We start from the raw sequence: 24099 nt of genomic DNA on the forward strand, positions 1-24099 counted from the left end.
AACATCGAGTATAGATTTAAATGACAGCAAGTCGTTTCTAAAGGAATTTGTATAGGTTGTAGCCCTGTATGGAAGTGAAACATGGTCGTTAAGAAGAGAATAGAAGCTTTCGAAATGTGGTGTTACAGAAGAATGCTGAAGATTATATGGGTAGATTACATAACTAATGAGGAGGTATTGAATAGAATTGGGGAGAAGGGGAGTTTGTGGCACAACTTGACTAGAAGAAGAGATCGGTTGGTAGGACATGTTCGAGGCATCAAGGAATCACCAATTTGGTACTGGAGGGCAGTGCGGAAGGTAAAAATTGTAGAGGGAGACCAAGAGATGAATACACTAAGCAGATTCAGAAGGATGTAGGCTGCAGTACGTACTGGGAGATGAAGAAGCTTGCACAGGATAGAGTAGCATGGAGAGCTGCATCAAACTAGTCTGAGGACTGAAGACCACAACAACAACGACAGGTGTTTAGGTTTTCATATGCGAGAATAGTGGCAAATGAGCGTTTCAGATTTGCTCAGTCTCTTGCGCAAAGTTAATTATTGTTGATGATATCACTCAAATGAAAATAATAAGCTACTAAAATCAACTTCTGATGTTGATTCTCACGAAAAAAGTCCCTGGTGATCTCTCCTTCATGGAAGCTCCTCGCTACGATGGACGTCACGTGTCGCCTACGGCACGTCCGTCAAGTCCATGAACCACAATATTCTGGGAAAGTGGGGCGGGGCCGAGATGGGGAGGGTAGATCAGGTTGAAGATTATATATTGAGTTCAGGTTAAGAATAAATCTTTTGTAAATGTGGCACTATCTATTCAACCGCGTTTGCTGCAATCTCATTGGATGTCGTTTCACGTGGAACAGAAGGCTACCTGTCTCGAGTATAGCCTACTACGATACAGTACGTTCCATGCTATAAGCTACACGCGCACATCGACTCACCGATGATACGAAAAAACAGCAGCCAGCTGATTAGTCAACCTGTAGGAATGTGAAACTTAAAAAGAGACAAGCAGAGAAACAATACGGCTTCGAATGTCATTTAATTTTTAAACTGAATGATGTAATATACGGCAAAACTCCTGGAGTACGCTGTTTAGAGGACCAGACGGAAAGCGTAACATGCTATCGTTCTCGGCTAACACAGTAATGTAATTAAAAACGAGTGTGATGGGAGGAATTGCTTTTTTTCCCTGAAGGAAGTGTCTTAAGCGCGCTGCTGTTCCTAATCTAAGTAAATGATTTAGGAGATCATTTGATCTACCCTCACAGAATGTATGTAAATGGTGCTGTCATTTACCATCTAGTACGCTCATCAGAAGATCAAAATCGATTGAAAATGATTTACACAAGATATCGGTTTGATATGGAAAATGGCAGATGACTCTAAGAAATAACAATTGATAATAAGAATTGATCCACACAAGTATTGATATGAATCCATTAAATTTAGATTATCCGATAAATCATAAATCCAAAGGCTGTCAGTTCATCTACACTACTGGCCATTAAAATTGCTACATCAAGAGTAATGATAAGACAGCGATTTAGGAACCAGGTTATAATTGTAAGATATTTCCAGGGGCAGATGAGGACTCTGACAACAATCTACTGCTTACGAACTGCAGATTACAACTGAAGAAACTGCAAAAAGGTAGGAATTTAAGGAGATGAGACCTGGATAAACTGACTAAACCAGCGGTTGTACAGAGTTTCAAGGAGAGCATAAGGGAACAATTGTCGTGAATGGGGGAACGAAATACAGTATAAGAAGAGTGGGTAGCTCTGAGGGATGAAGTAGTGAAGGCAGCAGACAATCAAGTAGGTAAAAAGACGAGGGCTAGTAGAAATCCTTGGGAAAAAGAAGCAATATTGAATTTAATTGATGAAAGGAGAAAATATAAAAATTCAGTAAATGAAGCAGGCAAAAAGGAATACAAACGTCTCAAAAATGAGATCGACAGGAAGTGCAAAGTGGCTAAGCAGGGTTGGCTAGAGGACAAATGTAAAGCTGCAGAGGTTTATCTCACTAGGGGTAAGATAGATACTGCCTACAGGAAATTTAAAGAGACCTTTGGAGAAAAGAGAACCACTTGTATGAATATCAAGAGCTCAGATGGAAACCCAGTTCTAAGCAAAGAAGAAAAAGGAAAAAGAAGGTGGAAAGAGTATATAGAGAGTCTATACTAGGGCGATGTACATGAGGACAGTATTATGGAAATGGACGAGGATGTAGATGAAGATCAAATGGGAGATACGATACTGCGTGAAGCGTTTCACAGAGCACTGAAAGACCAGAGTCGAAACAAGGCCTCAGGAGTAGACAACATTCCATTAGAACTACTGACGGCCTTGGGAGAGCCAGTCCTGACAAAACTCTACCAGCTGGTGAGTTAGATGTATGAGACAGGTGAAACACACTCAGACTTCAAGAAGAATATAATAATTCCAATCCCAAAGAAAGCAGGTGTTGACAGATGTGAAAATTACCTAACTATCCATTTAATAAGTCACAGCTGCAAAATATTAAAGCGAATTCTTTATAGTCGAATGGGAAAACTGGTAGAAACCGACCTCGGAGAAGACCAGTTCGAATTCCGTAGAAATATTGGAACACGTTAGGCAATACTGACTCTACGACTTATCTTAGAAGAAAGATTAAGGAAAGGCAAACCTACGTTTCTAGCATTTATAGACTTAGAGGAAGCTTTTGACAATATTGACTGGAATACTGAAGGTGGCAGGGGTAAAATACAGGGAACTAAAAGCAATTTACAATTTCTACACAAACCAGATGGCAGTTATAAGAGACGAGAGACATGAAAGGGTAGCAGTGGTTGGGAAGGGAGTGAGACAGGGTTGTAGCCTCTCCCTGATGTTATTCAATCTGCATATTGAGCAAGCAGTAAACGAAACAAAAAAAATTTTGAGTATGTATTAAATTCCATGGAGAAGAAATAAAAAGTTTGAGGTTCGCCGATGACATTGTAATTCTGTCAGAGACAGCAAAGGACTTGGAAGAATAGTTGAACGGAATGGACAGTGTCTTGATATAAGATGAACATCAACAAAAGCAAAACGAGGATAATGGAATGTATCGAATTAAGTTGGGTGATGCTGTGGGAAATAGATTAGGGAATGAGATACTTAAAGTAGTAAAGGAGTTTTGCTATTTGAGGAGCAAAATAACTGATGAGTGTCGAAGTAGAGAGGATATAAAGTGTAGACTGGCAAAGGCAAGGAAAGCGTTTCTGAGGAAGAAAAATTTGTTAACATCGAATATAGATTTAAGTGTCAGGAAATAGTTTCTGAAAGTATTTGTATGGAGTGTAGCGATGTATGGAAGTAAAACATGGACGATATACAGTTTGCATAAGAAGAGAATAGAAGCTTTCGAAATGTGGTGCTACAGAAGAGTGCTGAAATTTAGATGGGTAGATTACATAACTAATGAGGAGGTATTGAATAGAATTGAGGAGAAGAGGAGTTTGTGGCACAACTTGACAAGAATAAGGGACCGGTGGGTAGGACGTGTTTTGAGGCATCAAGGGATCACAAATTTCGCACTGGAGGGCAGCGTGGAGGGTAAAAATCGTAGAGGGAGACCAAGAGATGAATACACTAAGCATATTCAGAAGGGTGTAGGTTGCAGTAGGTACAGGGAGATGAAGAAGCTTGCACAGGATACAGTAACATGGAGAGCTGTTTCAAACCAGTCTCAGGACTGAAGACAACAACAACATCAACAACACCAGAAGAAATGCAGATGATAAACGGGTATTCATTGGACAAATATATTATACTAGAACTTACATGTGATTACATTTTCACGCAATTCGGGTGCACAGATCCTGAGAAATCAGTACCCAGAACAACCACATCTGGCAGTTATAACGGCCTTGATACGCCTGGGCTCCTATGGCGTGTGCAGGTACAGCTGCCCATGCAACTTCAACAACAGTTCGTCCACCATTGACTAGATTTTTCCAAATCGTGAGAGATCTGGAGACTGTGCTGGCCACGGCATCAGTCGAACATTTTCTATATCCAAAAATGCCCGTACAGGACTTGCAACATGCGGTCGTGCATTATCCTGCTGAAATGTAGGGTTTCGCAGGGATCGAATGAAGGGTAGAGCAACGGATTGTAACACATCTGAAATGTAACGTCCACCGTTGAAATTGCCGTCAATTCGAACAAGAGGCGACCGAGCCGTGTGACCAATGGGACCCCATACCACCTCGCCGGGTGATACGCCAGTATAGCGATGACGAATACACGCTTCCAATATGCGTTCACCGCGATGTCGCAAAGACGGACGCGACGAGCGTGATATTGTAAATCGAACCGGGATTCATCCGAAAAAATGACATTTTGCCATTCGTGCACCCAGGTTCGTAGTTGAGTATACCATCGCAGGCGCTCCTGTGTGTGATGGAGTGTCAAGTGTAACTGCAGCCTTGGTCTCCGAGCTGATAGTCCATGTTGCTGCAAACGACGTCGAACTGTTCGTGCAGATGGTTGTTGTATTGCAAGCGTCCCCGTCTACTGACTCAGGGATCGAGAAGTGGCTGCACGATCCGTTGCAGCCATGCGGATAAGATACCTGTTATCTCGACCGCTAGTGATACGAGGCCGTTGGGATCCAGCACGGAGTTCCGAATTACCCGCCTGAAACCAGCGATTCCACATTCTTCTAACAGTCATTGGATCTCGACCGACGCGAGTAGCAATGTCACAATACGATTAACCGCAATCCCGATAGGCTACACTCTGACCTTTATCAAAGTCGGAAACGTGATGGTACGCATTTCTCCTCCATACACGAGGCATCGCAACAACGTTTCACCGGGCAACGTCGGTCAATTGCTGTTTGTGTATGAGAAATCGGTTGGAAACTGTCCTCATGTCAGCAAGCTGTAGGTGTCATCACCGGCACCATCCTTGTGTGAATGCTCTGGAAAGCTAATCATTTGTTGTCACAGTATCTTCTTCCTGTCGGTTAACTTTCGCGTCTGTAGCATGTCATCTTCGTGGTGTAGCAATTTTAATGGCCAGTAGTGTAACTAGTTGGGTTTACAATTATGAATAACTTAATCTGAAGCGATCACATAGAAATTGTTGTGCAGAAGGCGAAGCAAAGACTGCGTTTTATTGGCAGAACACATAGATGATGCAACAAATACAGTAAAGAGACTACCTACACTATATTGTCCGTTTCGTTCTGGAGTATTCCTGGCATTCTTACCGGTTAGGATTGACGGAGAATATCGATTAAGCTCAAAGAAGAGCAGCTCGTTCTGTACAATTGCAAACTAGGGCTGAGGGTATTGGGGAGGCAATCATTAAAACAAAGGCGTTTTTCGTTGCTGCTAAATCTTTTCTCGAAGTTTCTACCACCAACTTATTCTCCGAATGCGAAAATATTTTCTTTACGTCGTGCTACATAGATATATCAGTCAGGCTTTCGAAAGCACCATAGTACAGCAACTGCATTAATCAAAGTAACTGATGACATTAAATATGCTATGGACAGACGTCAAGCTACTATCCTAACACTGCTTGACTGTAGCAAGGCTTTTGACACAGTTGACTTCGATATATTACTAATTAAAATTAAACAGCTGAATTTCTCAAACAGCGCAATACGCTGGTTCGACAGCTACCTCAAAAACAGAAGTCAACAAGTCATTTGTGGGTCGGAAAAGTCATCATGGAAAAACGTGCGCTCTGGAGTACCCCAAGGCTCCGTCCTTGGTCCACTACTCTTCTGACTGTACATTAATGATATTTCTTCAGTGATTCACTCCTGAAACTACCATCTATATGCCGACGACATCCAACTCTACATAAGTGCAAGCCCCAAAAACATTGCTGACGCAGTAGCGAGTATGAACGCAGATCTTTGCTCTGTTTCTCGACGGGCACAGAAACTAGGTCTGAAACTAAACCCCAAGAAATCCCAGGTCATACTTATATCTCATCCAAAGTTAATCAGCCGGTACTTTCGCGAAACAGTCCCTCAAATACTCCTCAATGGTACCCAACTACCATACCAAAATACAGTAAAAGACCTTGGAATAATCTTGGATGAACACCTGAACTGGGAAGAACAAACAGTCACAGCTTGCCGAAAATCGCTCTCCTCCCTACATGCAATTCAAAAATTTAGAAAAATATTTCCAACCCATGTTAAACAAAAATTAGTCCAAACACTATCCTTGCCTAATCTTTACTACTGTGATGTAGTTCAACAAGGCACAAATAGTGAAAATTCTAGATGCCTCGAGCTAGTGATGAATGCTTGCGTTAGATACGTGTGCAATATTCGGTTGTATGATCATATCAGTCCTTCATACTCCCAGCTAGGTTGGATACGCCCACATAAGGCACGCGATCTCCACACGATGTGCTTACTTCATCGATTGCTTAGCCACTGGTACCCCCAATACTTATCCTCTCACATTAAACACCTATCATAATTCCACAATCGCAGTACCAGATCGGATACGTCTAGCATCTTGGCTGTACCTTTACATAACACAAAACCTTTCTCCGTGTCATTCTCCATCTCAGCCACACGACTATGGAACGCGCTCCCCTGTGATCTGCGTCTTATCCAGAACTACTCAACATTCAAGAGGGAACTCAAAACTTACATATTAGTGACGGTATAACCACCATTGTTGTGCCCCTTTCATCTCTTTCTTTCTCCTCTCCATCACAGCTTCGATTTTTTTCATTCTATTTCTCTGCCTCTAAGCTGTCTACCTCTTATATATCTCTTTTACCCCATTCTATCGTCTTATGTCTCTGCTCGATGAGAATAACTCACAAGCTGCAAGAACATAACGAGAAAATTCCCAACTAACAATATGACTGACATTCACAAAAGAAAAGTATGTTTACTTTCATGTACATAGTCATTACTATTATTATTATTATCATTATTATTCTTGATTGTTATAATTATTTTTTATTGTTATAGTTATCATTGTACTACTGTTATAATCTCTTTTTTTTTTCTTTAACATCAATACTGCATAATACGTTATATGTCCTTAATGTTCTGTAGAAACTGTAACTCGTTCAATCTGAGTATGCCTGGTTAGGTGTAAGAGAGGGCCTGAAGGCCCTAATCTTGCCAGGTAAAATAAATGCATAAATAAATAAATAAATACATAAATATAAATGATCATTCTAATAAAATAAGAGAAATCAGAGCTCGCACAGGAAGATTTGAGTGTTCGTTCTTCCCCCGCGCTGTTCGGGAGTGGAGCGGTCGAGAAATACGGTGACGACGATTCGATGGAGCTCCTGCCAGGTTCTAACAGGGAAACCTCCCCATCGCACCCCCCTCAGATTTAGTTATAACTTGGCACAGTGGATTGGCCTTGAAACACTGAGCACAGATCAATGGAGAAAACAGGAAGAAGTTGTGTGGACCTATGAAAAGAATGGGCAAAATATACAAACTGAGTAGTCCATGTGCAAGATGTGCAACATCAAGGACAATTAGAGCGCAAGAGTGATGTGGTCCCGTGGTTAGCGTGAGCAGCTGCGAAACGAGAGGTCCTTGGTTCAAGTGTTCCCTAGAGTGAAAAGTTTAATTTTTTATTTTCAGAAATTATTATCTGTCCGTCAGTCCGTCAAATGCGAGGTACCTCCGCCGTAGTATGGGGACGCTAAACGTAAACAAACATCGAAACACACGACGTCAGTCGACAACAGCGCACGGAAGAGAGAGTATTCGTGATAGCGAGGCTCCCTGGCTGGCAGTTGACTGTTCGCTACTTTGGACGAGAGTGCTTTAAATACGTGAGATGTACTCCGTGGGCAAAATGAATCCAGCAAATATAGAGGTCGCAAAACACAGACACTACACTTATTACAGTGAACAGAGACGTCAGTGAACGAACGGACAGATCATAACTTTCCGAAAATAAAGAAAGTAAATTTTTCACTCGAGCGAAGACTTGAAGCAAGGACCTCTCATTCCGCAGCTGCTCACGCTAACCGCGGGACCACGGCACGCCTGCGCTCATACCATCCTTGATGTTGCATATCTTACGCATGTACTACTCAGTTTTTATATTTTGCTCATTTTTTCATAGTTCCACACAACTTCTTCCTGTTTTCTCGATTGATCCGTGTTCAGTTTTTCAAGGCTTATCCACTGTGCCATCTAATAGCTAAATCTAAGAGGGGCGCTATGGGAAGGTTCTCTTGTAAGTGTTAACTGCAGACCACTCATGTAGATGTACGAGCATTTGAGTTCATAGTTCACACTATTTATTATGGAATCAATTATATACAATTATGATACAGCATTTAACTCTCGCTTGTAAGAGACTCTACGTCCAGTAAAATAGTTGACAAGAATCATTCTGAATGAAAGCCCTGATTTAGGTTTTCCGTGATTTCCCTAAATCGCTTCAGTCAAATGCTGGGGTGGTTCCTTTGAAATACACCCCTGGAAATGGAAAACAGAACACATTGATACCGGTGTGTCAGACCCACCATACTTGCTCCGGACACTGCGAGAGGGCTGTACAACCAATGATCACACGCACGGCACAGCGGACACACCAGGAACCGCGGTGTTGGCCGTCGAATGGCGCTAGCTGCGCAGCATTTGTGCACCGCCGCCGTCAGTGTCAGCCAGTTTGCCATGGCATACGGAGCTCCATCGCAGTCTTTAACACTGGTAGCATGCCTCGACAGCGTGGACGTGAACCGTATGTGCAGTTGACGGACTTTGAGCGAGGGCGTATAGTGGGCATGCGGGAGGCCGGGTGGACGTACCGCCGAATTGCTCAACACGTGGGGTGTGAGGTCTCCACAGTACATCGATGTTGTCGCCAGTGGTCGGCGGAAGATGCACGTGCCCGTCGACCTGGGACCGGACCGCAGCGACGCACGGATGCACGCCAAGACCGTAGGATCCTACGCAGTGCTGTAGGGGACCGCACCGCCACTTCCCAGCAAATTAGGGACACTGTTGCTCCTGGGGTATCGGCGAGGACCATTCGCAACCGTCTCCATGAAGCTGGGCTACGGTCCCGCACAGCGTTAGGCCGTCTTACGCTCACGCCCCAACATCGTGCAGCCCGCCTCCAGTGGTGTCGCGACAGGCGTGAATGGAGGGACGAATGGAGACGTGTCGTTGTCAGCGATGAGAGTCGCTTCTGCCTTGGTGCCAATGTTGGTCGTATGCGTGTTTGGCGCCGTGCAGGTGAGCGCCACAATCAGGACTGCATACGACCGAGGCACACAGGGCCAACACCCGGCATCATGGTGTGGGGAGCGATCTCCTACACTGGCCGTATACCTCTGGTGATCGTCGAGGGGACACTGAATAGTGTACGGTACATCCAAACCGTCATCGAACCCATCGTTCTACCATTCCTAGACCGGCAAGGGAACTTGCTGTTCCAACAGGACAATGCACGTCCGCATGTATCCCGTGCCACCCAACGTGCTCTAGAAGGTGTAAGTCAACTACCCTGGCCAGCAAGATCTCCGGATCTGCCCCCCACTGAGCATGTTTGAGACTGGATGAAGCGTCGTCTCACGCGGTCTGCACGTCCAGCACGAACGCTGGTCCAACTGAGGCGCCAGGTGGAAATGGCATGGCAAGCCGTTCCACAGGACTACATCCAGCATCTCTACGATCGTCTCCATGGGAGAATAGCAGCCTGCATTGCTGCGAAAGGTGGATATACACTGTACTAGTGTCGACATTGTGCATGCTCTGTTGCCTGTGTCTATGTGCCTGTGGTTCTGTCAGTGTGATCATGTGATGTATCTGACCCCAGGAATGTGTCAATAAAGTTTCCCCTTCCTGGGACAATGAATTCACGGTGTTCTTATTTCTATTTCCAGGAGTGTAGCATAGCCGACTTCCTTCCCCATCCTTCCCTAATCCGCTGGGACGGATCACCTCACTGTTTGGTCTCCTACCCCCACATCAACCAACTGGAACAAACAGATTTCTGCGGCCGATAGTGGGCAGTGTCGCCGCAGCGGTGCATTCGCCTAGTGAGTGCGCCACCGTCTCGCCACTTGAATACAACGGCCAATAATATCACTCGGTGCCGACATGAATACCTCCGCATTTCAAACCTCTCGATCAGCCGTGTATTTCGTCCGACAGCGTTTGTTTTCTGTCTCCATCGTACTACTGACAACTCAGCGACGAATTCGCTTTGATCGTGGGTTTTCACTATGGACTCGTTTTGGATTGTTCTTGTGCTTGAACTGATCACAGCGTTGCGTCGAAGGTCCGCCTTGCTCTTGTTGTGTCTGGTCCACCGTTCGTCTGCCTGTTGCTAGATTCCGGGGTGGGTTTTGAGTCCCGACAACAGGCGGCCTTCCAGCCTCGCGTCGTCATCGTTTCTCGCCTGTTCGCTGATGTGTGCACCGGTATCTGGTGATTCGCGCAGATAGCAGTAAACATTTCCAAGAAATTTTTCGAAATCCAGTCGCAAGTAGATGAACCAGTGGACGAGCGCCGGCCGTGAAAGACTGGTTGCAGGCTGTTCAGTTGCCCATTTGGACTTATCGTAACTAGAGAGCTGGGTGTAGGTTCAAGAAGCAGACCCGCTAACTGACTCTCCACTCGACTCTGGTTTGGCCGTTCGGCTCACGCAAATACCCAGCATGTGGCATGATACCGAGCAATGCTCCACTTCCGCCCACGTGACAGGTGATGCAAGGTACGGTGGGAAAGGAGTTGCCCTCCGTAGACCATACTGGAACAGCCGCTTTAGCAGTGTGTCGTCTCGCCGCTAAACGCATGCAGAGCAATCCAAAAGACTCTGTTGTACCGCACAGCGCTCCTGTGACGTCTGGAACACAGCTTCAGGAAAGAATATTTGGGTTTAACATTCCATCCACGTCGAAGTAATTAGAGACACACACACACACGCACACAGAGAGAGAGAGAGAGAGAGAGAGAGAGAGAGAGGGAGAGGGAACGAGCATGGACTGAGACAGGAAAGTGTTCGTGTCCTTCCCAAGGGATTAGACGTGACATTTGCCTTAAATAGATTACGGAAAACACAGAAAATATGAATGTGAATGACCGGACGGATATTTAACCTGTCGTATCCCCCAGTAACATTCCAATGAATTACCACTGCACCAACTTGCTTGATTCCATTCAATACTCGACTTCGCTTTAAGGTGGGGGATATTGTTAGATGTACAAATATCGATGATTAGAAAGGTCCCGTCGTACATTAGGTGTTTAGTGAAAATGATCACCTACTCATTTTGTAGGAGGCCATGGCTCGATGGCATTCAGAGAAAGTTCCTTCAGTTTACTTCCATCTTCATTCTGGTCCCAGGATGAAAGTTCGAGTCGTTTCATATTGTTGGCGTGTGTAGCATCACGAAGTAGATAGCTTGCATGATGACCACATCACATCCTTGTCACACACGCACACACACACACACACACACACACACACACACACACACACATGCGCACACGCCACGCACACACAGATGCACCAATTGCGAACACTCCGACATTATTAAAATGTCAACTTGTTAGAAATCCTTTCTTATTTTGTTCACCTATTTAAACAAATAGTAACTGTATTTTTTTATTTTTAGGACTGAAAATGACCCGTCAGCCAGATTGTAATGGCTCATCAATCATTTATGTCATGCACGTGAGACGGAAAAAAAATATTTTTTTTACTCTAGCTCAACATGAGGCATTGTAAACATATTAAACTTACTCTGAGTTACAGAAACAATATTGCATATACGAGATGTTTCCTACAGAACTATTTAGCCAGCCGTTATGTAGAAAGTTACAGTCTTCATCATGTGTTATATTTTATTATTAACGTATGTTTATACATTGTAATTCCCAAATCAAGCGTACAAAATACGTCAGTTTCAAAATTAGGTACCGTTTAAAATACAAGTCACAGATACCGAAAGAAACACAAAGGAAACATACCAAAAGCAAAACCAATATGACACGAAAATCAGTTTTTTTTTTTTTCTTCTTCCAACACATTGTAGTTCTGACATGGCTCATAGAATTTTTGAAGACACCGTCTTGAACTGGAAGCACATCAGTTGCGGCTAATTTGTCTTGTTGCGAGAAGACCGACAAAGCACTCCTGCAGTGTGGCACTCGTTTCGGAAACTCTAAATGTGATAAACTGTCGCGTACAGTGGGGAATGGTGACAGCTTCAGGACGCGTTTTTACGACGTGCTATATAACTCCCCACCGCGACAGGTCACGCTTCTGGGACGTGTTGCTCTCCTTGTATGCTTCAGGGGCAGGAGTGGCGACCCAAAGTACTCGTAAAGTATGACGCAGCGGCAGCGTAAACGTCACCAGGAGAGCAACTTCTCCTGACAGCCTGTTTTTAACGGTTATGTACCTTGGCTAAGCGGTCCGGATGGACTGACAACTGAACCGCAGGTCAACTAAGAACAGAAATTACGCGACGTACGCAGAGTGATTACAAATTGATACATGATTTCAGTAGTCGTATTATCCAAGATCTTAATATGGTGTCTAAGAGAGAAAACGCCAGTTTTTACACCGATCTTATGTACCCTCTGTGTAAGCAGCATCTGCGATGTGACAGAACTCCAGGTAGACGTCTCACTGTCAAATGGTTCAAATGGCTCTGAGCACTATGGGACAACATCTGAGGTAATCAGCCCCCTAGAACTTAGAACTACTTAAGCCTAACTGACCTAAGGACATCACATACATCCATGCCCAAAGCAGGATTCGAACCTGCGATCGTAGCAGCAGCGCGGTTCCGTACTGAAGCGCCTAGAACCACTCGGCCACAATGGCCGGCGACTCATTCTCGCCAAGCCATCTCAGACACGTCATCCAGGAGAGATGGCATTGTTGAAGATCCAGCGAGCGTTTCAAATTTTGATTGTCCTGTGAGTCATTGCTTCATAAATGTGTATGCCCATTTACTCGAAGCACCCCTGGACGCTGAAAAATGCGGTTGGATAGAAAGTTTTCTAACAGACAGGGAGCAGTATGTTGTCCTGAACGGAGTTACTTCAACAGAAATAAGCGTAACTTCAGGTGTGCCTCAGGGCAGTGTAATATGTCCTCTGCTTTTTACGATCTGCATAAACGATCTGGCTGATGGTACTGACAGCGGCCTGCAGGCCCGGTGTGGCCGAGCTGTTCTAGGCGCTACAGTCTGGAACCGCGCGACCGCTACGGCCGCAGATTCGAATCCTGCCTCGGGCATGGATGTGTGTGATGTCCTTAGGTTGGTTAGGTTTAAGTAGTTCTAAGTTCTAAGGGACTGATGGCCTCAGAAGTTAAGTCCCATAGTGCTCAGAGCCATTTGAACCATTTTGACAGCGGCCTTAGACTGTTTGCCGATGATGCTGTAGTCTACAGGAAAGTAGTATCACATGAAAGTTGTGAACAAATCAATGAGGAATTGCAGAAAATAAATGCGTGGTGTAATGACTGGCAGTTGTCTCTCAATATTAGTAAATGTAACCTGTTGCTTACAACAAGGCGAAAATCCCCAAAATAAATACCCAGTCTTTGGAAGCGGTAACGTCCGTCAAGTATCTGGGTGTGACAATTCGAAATGATCTCAAATGGAATGATCAGATTACACAAGTAACGTGTAAGGCGAACTCTAGATTGCTGTTTATTGGTAGAAACCTGAAGCGATGCAGTCCTTCAACAAAGGAAATAGCTTACAATACGTTAGTTCGTCCAGTCTTGGAGAATTGTTGGTCTGTATGGGACCCTTACCAGTTGGGTCTGATTCAAGAGATAGAGAAGGTCCAAAGAAGAGCGGCAAGATTCGTGACTGGTACATTAAGCATCGCGAGAGCGTTACAAGTGTCATAGGAAGTTTGAAGTGGGACAAACTTGCAGATAGACGGCGCGCTAAACAGAAGGGGCAGCTCACTAAATTCCGAAATCCGATCTTCACGGAGGATGTAGAGCATATACTATTACCACCACCTTTCAAATCGCGCAATGACTACCATTCAAAGATAAGGGAAATAAGAGCTCGTACTGAGGCGTTCGTTCAGATAGTCGTTTTTCCCTCGCGCGATGCGCGAGTGGAACAGAGGGGGAAAATATGGCGCAAATTGAACCCTCCGCCACACACCGCTTGGTGGCTAGCGGAGTATATATGTAAATGTAAAAGTAGAAAAATAAAATTCTCACAAAAGTATAGGGGCTAACCAATTACTGACAAAGACAATAGGGTTCCATTCACATCAGTGTCATGAGCGTCAAGGACCCTTTCCCTGTCTCTGTGGCCCTTCGAGTTCAAGATCACTCTTCCCAAACCCTCCTCCTCCATTCCAGTATACACTCCCCGTTCCGTCTCCTCTACCTCCCTGAACCCTCATGACACTGATACACACCACACAACACTATTAACGGATCGCTTTTACCAAATCTCGTAAATGTCTCCCATTGCGACAGGTAACTTTGAAATTTGGCTCTAAGTTGCCTACTGCCTTCTTGTCTAATGGAGCAAAAGCTTGGTGCTCAGCGACTCACCCTTGGGCTCTGCGGCTCTTCAAACAACAAGGTGTCGACACATGTGGAAAAAAGGTCACACCTCATGTGGGGTATAAGACTGGTTAATGATATCACGACGTTGGTACCAAAGTTCACCAAAATTCTACCCAACGTCATAGTGGACATGTCACGCAATTGGAAGGTGCACCCTATTACGTCACCCCCAAGCTCGGCAAAGCTCCAAACACCAAACGCATGCGAAAGAAGGCCACAGCACGGAAGTTCATACGAGGGATAAGGTGGGTTTTCACCATAATTTTTCCCAACGCCATCGTGGAAGTGACACACGATTGGAAGTTCGTCACACCCCCTCTTACCTACATTTCGTCCTTTCTTTTGGCGCCTCTGTGGGTGAGGTCAGAAGAGGGACACCTAGTGTTGAAATAACGCGGTTTTCTTATGAGTGGCCTCGAAAAACATTTCAGACACACCAGCGCTCACAATCGACACGAAAAGCCCTCAGGAGATGTCATAAAGGACGTCAATTAAACCATCCTTCCCTTGGGGGAGTAGATTCCAACACATTTTGCGGTCGAAAACAACAGTTCGCGGAACGGTGAACTGCAGGACAACATTCTTGACAACGTTACACTCCTGCCACCCGCCGGGCATTTCAATCCTGCTCTAACAATAATTACATCGTGGGGGTGCAACCCCATTGAACGTCATCTCAATCGTTTGGAGTGTAGTGCGATCGCAATTCTTGCCCTGGTATGTAGGGTGGAACCACTAGCGTCTGTTGAAAACCATTCGATGAAATTGGAACGTGATTCCAGTTTCGCACCCTCTTATGGCGTTTAGACGAAGAGAGGGGTGGGGGCGGTGAGAGCTGCAATATTAACACGTACGTGAATAGAAAGGAAAAGGATCCCACTAAAGCCCCCTAGTTTGGTAACATCCTCTGTGCCAGCCACACCCCTTTGTTGAGCACATTAAAATTTAACCTATCAAAGACCTCAACACTCTTTCAGCATCGCGACTGCTCTACCGCAAGTGATGCAGGTGACCACTTCGACATCCCTTAGACCAGTCGCAAGGATAAATGGGAGGTAAAACCTCTGACAGGCATAATTGTCTGGCCGAACTGTGAGTCTTAAAGGGACCTCTTGCGTTTTATTCCCGCACACGTGAATGTTACCTCCTCCTCCTCCTCCCCCCGCCCCTCTCCCTTCTGCGATCAGGGCGCCAAACAGAAGAACTGAAAAAGCATAAACACCATTTTCTACTTCTATCATGTACCATTTTCGTCAAATGGTTTTTAAAAGACCCTAGTTGTTCTATCCTACATACCAGGTTAATTATTTGCTCTCGCACTACACTCCAAACGATTGAGGTGACGTTGCATACCCACGGCGACCTTAGAGCAAAATTGAAACGCCCAGGGGGTGGCAGCAGTGTCTAACGTTGTCAACAATGTTGTCCTGTAGCTCATCATTCTACGAACTGTCGTTTTCTGCAGCAAAATGTGTGGGAATGAACGCCTCAAGGGAATAGGTCGTTTCACTGACACCCTTTATTCTATCTCCTGAGGGTTTTTCGTGTCCATTCTAAGCGGCGGTGCATCTAAAATGTTTTCCTCGGCCACCTGTAAGAAAACCACGTTGTTTTAACGCTGGATGTCGTGGTTCCGATCTCCGCCCCAGAGGGGTAAAAAAAGTCGTAAAATGTGGGTAAGAGGGGGTATGACGACTTTCTCATAGTCTGAAACGTTCACGATGGCGTTGGGAAGAATTAGGGTGAAATTTGGTACCAATGTGATATCACTAGCCCACTTTACAGACATACGGACTTGTGTGCTGCGTCCGTTTATCGCCTGTGTTTGGTGCTTGAAGCGTTGCCGAGCCCGAGGGCTCTGAGCACTATGGGACTTAACTTCTGAGGTCATCAGTCCCCTAGAACTTAGAACTACTTAAACCTAACTAACCTAAGAACATCACACACATCCATGCCCGAGGCAAGATTCGAACCTGCGACCGTAGCGTTCGCGCGGTTCCAAACTGTAGCGCCTAGAACTGCTCGGCCACTCCGGCCGACTTGCCAAGCCCGAGGTTGATGTCACAGGATGCCACGTTCTTATACCATTACAGATGAAGGCTATAGTCAACATTGAGCCAAATTTCAAACTTAGGCATCGCAGTGAGTAGCAGTTACGGTGTTTCGAAAAAGTGATCCTCTAGTCCCTCCTTCCCCCCCCCCCCCCCCCTCCTCGCCATCCTATTCATATACTGATGTTCAAAAAGAAGCTCTGCACATTCATTGAATCCTGAAGGACCAGCATTGGGAAAGGTTTTTTAAAAGAGAGACGGTTAGAACTCCTGTAAGATCTAACGGTTTGGATATAAATAAGAGGTTCTCTGGGTTGTAATCTGGTTATGACGGTAGCCTGGCGGTGCAGAGACTGTGTAGGCAGAGAAAGAGTAGAGAGCGAGCCGGTAAGGGAAATATGGAGTCCTAATATGTGGTAAGATAGGGACGGAAGAATTAGACAGGATAATGCCGGAAAAGAGTGGGGTAGATTACATCCTCTGAACGAGAGAATAAGTGGTCGCTCCGTTGAGAGAGGGTGCAGGGTGTATCTAGATGTATATAGATGTTTCACTATAGGTGTGACAGCGTACCAACATTGGAAATTCAATGGAGACAGTGAGGTTGCTCGAGTCAAGCGTGTCATCTGTAAGAATTTCACAAACGTTCAAATTGAGCGAGGAGACATGAGATCGTAAAGGACCCATAAGGATGGAAGTAAACGGATGAGGAAAGCAAGGCATTCATGGTTCTGAAGGAAGCGATGACACTTTCATCGTGCGATCCCAATGTTCTGAGCCATGGTAATATGTTGTTTAATAGGATAGGGCGATTGTAAATGATTAAATAGAAGTGCTGAAGATGGAGACAGTATATTAATTGCCTGGGCTTTGGAGCTCGTTGGGTACTCTGTAGTATGTAGTAGAGGGCGACGAAAGTGGCGTTACCTGTGTATGAAACAGGTGAACAGCAGAAGATGGTTTAGTCACATCGACAGTGTTGTTGTTGTGGTCTTCAGTCCTGAGACTGGTTTGAAGCAGTTCTCCCATGCTACCCTATCCTGTGCAAGTTTCTTCATCTCCCAGTACCTACTGCAACCTACATCCTTCTGAATCTGCTTAGTGTATTCATTTCTTGGTCTCCCTCTACGATTTTTACCCTCCACGCTGCCCTCCAATGCTAAATTTGTGATCCCTTGATGCCTCAGAACATGTCCTACCAACCGGTCTCTTCTTCTCGTCAAGTTGTGCCACAAACTCCTCTTCTTCCCAATTCTATACTATCGACAGTGTAAGGGACGTAAAGAACATAGATGTGCATCGGGACACATCTGCAGTAGGATGGAACATACAGAATTTGATATTTTTGGTAGTGGAACGAATGGGCGATTAAATAGAAAGGATGCACTAATGTGAACCTAGTTCAGAGTAGGTGCATACGTTTGGAGCCTGATGACAAAACCAGAATGCCATTGACGGTCACAGCCTACTTGAGGTCTACTGTTAAGTTGATGGGATAGAGATGGGCGAGGAGATACAGAAACTGGCCATCAAAGGAGAAACTGGAACAGAAGCAGCAATGGTTAACAGGACGGAGAAAGAGATGGGTCTGCTAATGCGTTTGGAGATGGTGGGCAGACACCTTGATAAACACTGAGATGGATCTGATGGGATAGTAGGAAGGACTATCACTAGAGGTTAGATTGACTTGAGGAACCGGAGGATTTTGGAAGTTATGTCACAGCACAGGATAGTATCAGTGGAGAGTATTGTGTTATGATGGGTTGCCTGGTTTACTGAGATGGAGTGTCTAGAAGTTAATTAGTGGTACGGATACAGTGGAGAAAATGTCTGAAGGGGGTTTGAAGAAACCTCTTCCAGGCACTTAACTGTGAATTGCAGACTAGTCATGTAGATGCAGATGTAGATGTATCCACTAGTGATTGAGGGCTTCTGTATTATGTGTACAATGACCACAGGCCACGTCGTATATGGATACAAATCCGCTTTGGCATCATAAGTGAATAGCAGGTTGCAGTTGATGCCAATGTCCACCAATCTTGTTTAAAATATTTTAAAGCCCTTGCTACGTTTTGTGATAAGAATGTTGTTTCTATTATTTATAACCTGTAATGTACAAGATCCTTTCAATAATAAGTGCAGCTCACTTTTTTTCTAAAATCACGTTGGTTTTATTCAGGATTCCAATAGGCCATATTATTGCCCGCTCTTTCGGATACATTGCCTTATTTTCAACATAAACTCAGTTCAGTGGGACAGCCTTACGTCACTTTACTGGGAAGACCTGTACGTCCGCAGGGTACCACTCTATCGGGCGACGTCGGAGCCAACGTCTTACTGCATTAGACTTCCCCATCAGCCATGTACTACTTCCCTCGCCACGGAGTGCATCCTTCATTGGGCCAAACAGATGGAAGTCGGAAGGCGCGAGATCCGGGCTGTAGGTGAGGAACCCGGCGGGCACACATCTTTGAGAACCTCAACTGTTGAATTAGTGTGAAGGCACCAACGACAGAGAGGTTCAGTTGTGCACTGAGGTACTTGACTGTGAACCGTCGATCACCTCGAATGAAAGTGTCCACACGATGCAGCATTGTAGGAGTCGCAGCTGTGTGAGGCCGGCTGGCACGCAGGACGTAGGACAGTTTTGAGCGACCTTGTTGCGATCATGACAAACACCTCGCCCAGCGACTCGCCGTGCTTTTGTTCACTGCCAGGTCTCTGTAGACATTCTGCAAGCGTCTTTGAATATCTGTGAGGCTTCAGTTTTCCGTCAAAAGAAAGTCAACTACAGGTCTCTGTTTGAGACGCGCCTCCGTTACAGGTGTCATTTTGAAGGCTACATATAACACCGCCAATAATCGGAATGTCATGAAACCACAGTGGCTGATTTGGGAATATTCCGCGATGTCCCACAACAAATTCTGCATGTTTTTGACCGAAATTGTCCGAGAATAGATAGTATTGTATTACTTTTTGAACGCCCTTTGTAAAACAAAAGTTGGTACATAATTTCACGCACACAAGTGTTAAATTTTATCACACTCCCTGTTTCGTATTGTAACTGCACGAGCCTAGGCAAGGGGGCTTGATGCTGTAAAAAGGACATTTTAAGCAATAAGCAAACCCTGGGAAACGCTGCCCACGTGTTGGACACTGCCTGGCTAGTTACCGAAGCCAGGGATACTTTGGCACGTGGCACATGTGACATTTGTGGCAGCAGTACCACAACAGATCTGCTATGGTACATATACATACTGGCGGTTCAGCCAAGTAAGTCATGAGATCGAATGGGAGAGTCATCGAGTCGGCAAACGTCGCAGTGTCAGCTTCCGTGGTGAGGTCACTTGCTGCTGCTCCACCGTCATTCTGACAGGATCACCTGCGAGGGGGTCCAGTCGCCACTGGACGGGCAGAAGGTCAAATTGAAGACCTCCTAGTCACTGAGACACTGGGCCGCCAGAGCCAGTCGCCGGACTGAGATTCGCACCCCACATGTCTACGGTCGCGTCACTCGCCATGGCTGGGCAGACTGTTGCAGGACCTTCTCAGCATAACCGTACCAGCTCCTGGAGCACTACTGCCGACCGGAATATTTATCACGCAAGGTCAATCCGCACAGGGTTCTCGAATTTACTGCCCTCTAGGAAGGTTCTCGCTCTCAAATCATTCTTGAGACCGAGGGCTGGCTGAAACTCGAAGTGGAAAGCACTGAGATATTTAGCGAGTCGTGGAACCTATATCGGAAAGACAACTGCAGATGACAAAAATATGGTCTCTATTAAGGTCGAAATTGAGTGTGACAGTGAAGTCATCTGGTTGCGTATAACAGGTGTAGGTGAAACCAAGTTAATTGTTGGATGTTTGTACTGGACACTCGATTCTGCTGTGACAATTCTAGACTCAGCCGGCCGCTGTGGCCGAGCAGTCCTAGCCGCTTCACTCCGGAACCACGCGGCTGCTGCGGTCGCAGGTCCGGTTCCTGCCTCGGTCATCGATGTGTGTAATGTCCTTAGGTTAGGTACGTTTAAGTAGTTCTAAGTCTAGGTACTGACGACCTCAGATGTTAAGTCTCACAGTGCTTAGAGCCATTTGAACCATTCGAGACTCATTCAAGGTAATACTCAGATCATGCAATACTGGTTGGAGACGACTTTAACCTGCCCAGTATAAACTGAGATGTCTGTGTGTTCATTGCGGGACGCACAGAGTCATATGAAATAATTTTAAACATATTGGACCTTGCCCACTCGTCGCTTATAGGGTGCCTAAGTGATGCTGCCTTCTCGGAATGCTATACAACAGTTCAAGCAAATGACATTAGTAGTTTTATTTCTATAAAGCACATTGATAATACTTAACTTTGGAGTTACATCGGTGCCGCAAGTGACATGCAAATAGTAATAACCTTCGCTCCAGACAAAGTCCAGGTAAGCACTTGATACAGATCACTACAATCTGTTCTACAAGTGCTGTCCACTGGACTAATATCTGACTACTGAGCCGATCTGACCGTCAGAGGCTGGCAGGAGCGGGGCTTATATTCAATTGTTGAAGATAGCGCTTCTGGCGTGGCGCGGTCGTTGTCAGTGGGCTATTGGCTAACGTTTTCTCACCGCTTTCTCTGGTCTTGCATTCGTCGTCTTCCTTCCGGCGCTTGTTGTTACGCCAGAACAGAACAAGTTTTCTGAAAACTGTTTTGAGCAGCTAGCTCCGCAGCCCACACGCAAGGAAATATCTTAGACCTTATAGCTACAAACAGACCAGATATTATCGACAATGTCAGTATAGAAAGGGGGATTAGCTGTCATGATGTCATTATAGCATCTATGATTACGATAGTTAGTAAATCAGTCAAAAAGGCTAGGAGAGTGTTTCTGCTAGCTAGAGCAGATAAGCTGTTATTAGCGTCTCTATTAGACAGTGAACTTTAAATGCGAACATTTTTAGGTTAGGCTTTACCGTGACTGTTACTGACATTAAATGAAACAACTAGTTCGCTGTTACCAGTCACCGTTCTATTTATTTCCAGAACCTAATCTCAAATGATCTGCCCGTCTGGCCTATGTAGAAGCAGTCACAGTCCAAACATTCAATTTTGTACACACCTGTGTGATGAAGTGGGTTTCGTGTGTCGATGTTGTCGGGTAACTTCTGTCCAATCTTGTTGTCTGTTGTAAAGGATATGCTTATGCCTTTTCTGTTGAAGACATTGGCAATCTGGTATGGAATGTTACCCAGAAAGGTGATTGTATGGAAGATGCTATTTTCTTTTTGTTTTTTGCGTTGTGATTGCTTTACCATTATTGAGTGTTTTAGGGTGTCTACAATGGAGCTGTTATAACCATTTTCAATAGCTGTTTGTTTTATTATTTCAATTTCTTGAACACATTTATCTTCTGAGAGTGGTAGTTGGATAGCTCTATTAATCGTGTACCGGAATGCTGCCATTTTGTGTGCTGTGGGGTGGCAAGAGGAGTTGTGGACTGTGGTATGTGTTGTGGTAGGCTTCCGATAAATTTCAAACTGATGTCCTTTATTCTTTATTCTAATGGTAAGCCGGCCGGTGTCGCCGGGCGGTTCTAGACGCTTCAGTCTGGAGACGCGTGACCGCTATGGTCGCAGGTTCGAATCCTGCCTCGGGCATGGATGTATGTGATGTCCTTAGGTTAGTTAGGTTTAAGTAGTTTCTAAGTTCTAGGGGACTGATGACCACAGATGTTAAGTCCCATAGTGCTCATCTTTTGGTGTTCAACTGTGAATTTAATGTTTTCATGGGGGTTGTTTAAAAACTGATTCAACTCACTGATGTCATCTTTAGTGTCTTTGATTAAAATAATGGTATCATCTACATATCTGTAGTCGTAAGTGATATTATTGAGGAGATGGCGATTGGAATTCAGGATTTTGTCTTCTAGGTTACTTATAAATATTTCTGCTAGAAATCCGGAAAGATTTGTGACCATTGCCAGACCATTTGTTTGTTTGTAGATTTTATTGTTAAATTTAAAATGGTTGTGTGAAACTGTGAATTCAAGCAGGTTCATTAGTTCATTAATGTGAGTTGAAGGGATTTTTTTTTGTTTATGTAGGTTGGCATTGATCATCTGTAGTGTGGGATCTATTGGCACAGAGGAATAAAGGTTTTGTATGTCAAATGAAGTAAGTGTGGCTCCATCAGGTACTTGTATGTTTTTGACGTATTGTGTGAATTCTGTTGTGTTTTTAAGTGTTCTCTCATTGTTGAATGTGTACGGTTGTTTGAGAATTCTGAAGAGTATTTTATTGAGCTTGAATGTTGGGCTGTTCCTACAGTTCACTAAGGGCCTGATGGGGTTCCCATTTTTGTGGATCTTTGGTTGTGATCTAAGGCAAGGTGCTTGTGGGCTCATTGTTACAATGTTTCTTGCTTCTTGGATGGTGAGTAGAAAGTTAATGTTGTTTGAAATGTGTTTAATCTCCTTTTGTATTCTGGCTGTTGGATCTTTATGTATTTCAGTTATGTTGTTGGTTTGGGAGAAGTCTAAAGTTTTTTCTATGTATGTTGTTCTGTCCATTACAACAGTTGTGTTGCCCTTGTCAGCTTTTACAATTATTGAATTATTCATGTTTAATTTTGTCTTAATGGTACGTGTAAGGGCTGCTTCTCCTTTCTTGTATGCTGGGAATGGTTTTTAAATTCCTTTTCAATGATTTCGTTAATTTTGTGTTAGGCTGATATTCTGTCGGTTTGCTTCTTAAAGGCGATGGCCGAGATCTGTGTGACACAAGTGATGAGCTTTTCTTAGTTCTTTTGGTCCAGCGGAGCTTGAACATTGTGTTTTAAGCCTTTGCAGAGTAGTGCCTCTTCTTCTGCAGTGGATATTATGTTCGTGTTGTTGAGTAAAGGTGTGTAGAATGTGTGTTTCTTTTACATCTACATCTACATCTACATTTATACTCCGCAAGCCACCCAACGGTGTGTGGCGGAGGGCACTTTACGTGCCACTGTCATTACCTCCGTTTCCTGATCAAGTTGCGTATCGTTCGCGGGAAGAACGACTGTCTGAAAGCCTCCGTACGCGCTCTAATCTCTCCAATTTTACATTCGTGATCTCCTCGGGAGGTATAAGTAGGGGGAAGCAATATATTCGACACCTCATCCAGAAACGCACCCTCTCGAAACCTGAAGAGCAAGCTACACCGCGATGCAGAGCGCCTCTCTTGCAGAGACTGCCACTTGAGTTTGTTAAACATCTCCGTAACGCTTTCACGGTTACAAAATAGCCCTGTGACGAAACGTGCCGCTTTTCTTTGGATCTTCTCTATCTCCTCCGTCAACCCGATCTGGTACGGATCCCACACTGATGAGCAATACTCAAGTATAGTTCGAACGAGTGTTTTGTAAGCCACCTCCTTTGTTGATGGACTACATTTTCTTGGGACTCTCCCAATGAATCTCGACCAGGTACCCGCCTTAGCAACAATTAATTTTATATGATCA

This window comes from Schistocerca gregaria, chromosome 4, assembly GCF_023897955.1.
Source record: "Schistocerca gregaria isolate iqSchGreg1 chromosome 4, iqSchGreg1.2, whole genome shotgun sequence".
Taxonomy (NCBI): domain Eukaryota; kingdom Metazoa; phylum Arthropoda; class Insecta; order Orthoptera; family Acrididae; genus Schistocerca; species Schistocerca gregaria.